Below are 3,680 nucleotides of genomic sequence, written 5' to 3' on the forward strand. Positions count from 1 at the left end.
ATTTGAAAAACACATAAATATATCAATCATATGCTATTTCTATTCACAGTCGTTTCTCGCATATATATATTTTTTTTAATATTGAAAGGTAAAGGGGGGTAGGGATAATCCTGTCCACGAGCACCTGTGGGCCTAGCTAAAGGGAACGCCTCCCCCTTTTGTGTCCAAATAAACAACAACAAAAAAAATCAGTTTTTTTGTGTAACTGGGGGGCCTATCCCGACCTCAAACGGGCCCCCTTTTCAGGTTCCTGCATGGATCCCCCATTGTAAATAATTGGTGAGGCATCGGAAATTAACATGATTAAGGGGAGCAACTTCAGTTTTTAAATCCAAAAATATTCCTCACTGTTAAATCTTTACGTGGAAGAGGGCACTGCAGTGATGGTATATCTATTCTCTTATACATGTTACCATGTTTACATTGCATATTCCAAGTTAGATATATTGCTATCAATTAAGCTCCTAAAATATATATCAATTACCTTAAATTACTCATTCCCTATCCCCGTCTCTCTCTTTCTCTCTCTCTCACTAAATTTTTCTCTTACTACATTCTCTCCTTCTTCTCCCCAATTTCTGCACTAGATTCCATCTGGCTCTCTTACTATTCCCATCACTTCTGTCTCACACAGCACATTCTCTCTATCTCCTAGCTGTCTCACCACCAATTTAAATAACTCATCCTCTCTCCATTTTCTCTCTCCTCACTCTCTCGTACTCCCCACTTTGTCTCATGGATCACTCTCCATTCTTTCTTAATAAATGTTCCTCTCTCTATCTTCTTATACTCATCACTCTTTCTTTTTCTCACTTACTTTCCCATCTCCTTCTACCTCCCATGTATATCCCCCACTCCTTCTCACCCCCTCCACTCTCTCTCTCACTCTATCCGTTATCAGGAGGGAGGAGATGCGTAGGATTTGTTTGATTTTGACTACTGTTAGATTTTATCAACAAAAAAAGCTCTATTGAGAGAGGAGAAAGTAATGAACTCTGGTGCAGCCGTTTTGGAGTTTATTCGCAAAATTATATTAATTTATAATATACAAATTAATAGATACACCATTGGATACAAAGTTATTCAACTTACTAAATTCTTTTCATAGCCTTTTCAAACAAAAGATATGTACATTAACATTAAAAATTCAATCTTTTACACATGTGAATAAGTATATATGATTTTTTCAGACAATCATAGCAGGTTTAGAATCTTCCAGATTTTGTATTTGCAATACAAAAAATGCTAACATCATATTTGTGAAATAAATTAATTAATAATTAACATTTTACACTGTACATTTAAGAGTATATATATATATATTGTTAACCAGTGTTTATTTTCTCAACTCATATAAAAGGTTATTTTCAGTTTGTCCATGCACATATACATCATCGTCTCAACCGAAGTCACACGGTTCCAAGTCTGCAGTACATTTGGCTGTGGTTTGCGACGATGCATTTGGAAGAAGCTATACATGTCTCCTCCTTGGAATTGCTTCGATGTATATGTATCTTCCCAGATTAACGAAAATTCTATTTACAAAATCGCCTTAATTGCATGGGAATTTTTTCTTTAAAAAGTCTCAGCTATAATTGTCATCTTAAAGTTGTATGAATTCCTCAGTCCGCATACATTGCCCTTCCATACACCAGAAATGTACAATACACATGTATCATTATATTAAAAGCAAATCTCCCTCAAGAGTATTTGTGGTAAATTTAAAGATTTAGAGGTATTTGTAAAAAAAAATCCTTTCTTTGCTTCCATGATTGAGCTAGAGTTTTTTGGATCTTAAGAACGTCTTATTATTAGAAAGAGATGTGTCCAGACTGATGATATCCAATTGCAACAAGGCTCTGATTTCGAAGGTTTCGGTAGCATGTTTCCGAAGAAGCCGGCGCTTCTACAGTATTGTATATATACATAATATCTACATATTCTCTGTGATATCGTTTTGACTGATATCGGAAAGCGTGTATAATATAATCAAGTCTCTGTTTGACTTTTACTGTCCTCTATCTCGAATTTTAATTCTGCGTCACCCTTTGAAAGCAGCGGGTGCGTGCTTGTGTTTAGTCCACAGTCTTCTGACGTACAACTTTTCGGAGGATTGTCCATGACTGATGTAGATGCATCACTTTCGGCATCTTCGTCGGGAATTTTTGGCCCCATTTCATTTTTATCTCGTTTGTTTGACTTTTTATGTCTTCTGACAAGCTTTATGAAAAATACAACGAGCATTAAACAAACTAAGAGTACCAGACTTGTTACTAATATAGGTATCCAGTTAATGTCTGTTGATTCTTCTGTGAAGTTCATTTCTAATCCTTCTAGAGAGGCATTCTTGGTAATGTTTTCAAAAAGGGTGGTCAAAAGGATTGACGTCGTCGGTGATGTTGTTGAAGCTTGCAAAGATGCTTGTCTACCGACGAGATTAATCATGGCTTTAATCATGGTTATGCAGAAACTTTGAATTCCTAAAAATGAGAGAAAATTTTTTACTTATAAACAGATTCTAATATGGATGTATAGCTGCAGATCTGTATATCTCCGAAAAAATAAAATTACAGACCGGAGAGCTACAGTGCCACCCATTGAAAAAACTGTATATTGATTGCGCACAAAAAAGTGCGCTGTTTATCGATTTATTTCTCCATGTTTTTAAATATATAATCTCAAAATATTACTAGCAGTGTATTCCTAACATAATCTTTCACTGTTTCCACAACAAAACATACATTGTACCCTATAGTTATTGTTTATAGTCCTCCTGGCCCTGAAATCGAGATCATCGAAAGGTTCGTCTGTTTATACTGTCACTTTGGTTTGTAAGTTTGTGCGCTTCGTGTAGATGTCAACTACGAATTAAAGTACTTGATAGAAGAATACGAAATTTTTTGAAATCTAAATTTTTTGCAATTGAGGTAAGAATTTGGAAGAATTAATCCATACACAAGCGCAAAATTTTGTGCGCAATAAATATACAGTTTTTACAATGGGTGGCACTGTAGCTCTCCGGTCTATCAAAATATTTTTCGGAGAGCTATAGTTCTGCAGCTAATATGGATGTGAAATAAACACCTTCGCACTTGTAAGTAGACTGTACATGCATGTATACCTTAATTATATACACGTATATGATACAGATCATAATCATTTACAGACACTATAGACCTATTTGATTATTTATTTCTTAAAATTAAAATTAACGACAAATGAATTCTATTATTTAGGAAAAAAACAAACCAAAAACAAAACAAAACAAAACAAACAAACAAACAAAATACCAAGACAAAACAAAAAACCTAAAAAAACAACATATGTGTACATGCATCAATCAGTATTAAATCACAATGGGAAATAGATAAATTTTAACGTCCAGCAGTCGATTTATGATATTTTATTCACTAAAAAAAGGCCAATTCTAAAAATACAGCTGTAAATATTTGGGGAAATTGGTAACTAAAAATAGACTTCTATGATTGTTTACAATATCATAACCATGTAACATGCATACATTTATTGCATCTCAATATATATTTTCCAAGGATTAACTTGAGAGATCAAAGTCGTTGTTCTTTTAGAAAATGTAAAACTTCATCTCTGTCGAATTCGAAGGCACTTGAAGACTATATAATAATGAGCAGAGTACGATATATAAATTAATTTCAGAAATG

This window comes from Saccostrea cucullata, unplaced genomic scaffold (genome assembly GCF_032062105.1).
Source record: "Saccostrea cucullata isolate Sc308-1 unplaced genomic scaffold, CSIRO_AGI_Scuc_v1 ctg4610, whole genome shotgun sequence".
Lineage (NCBI taxonomy): Eukaryota > Metazoa > Mollusca > Bivalvia > Ostreida > Ostreidae > Saccostrea > Saccostrea cuccullata.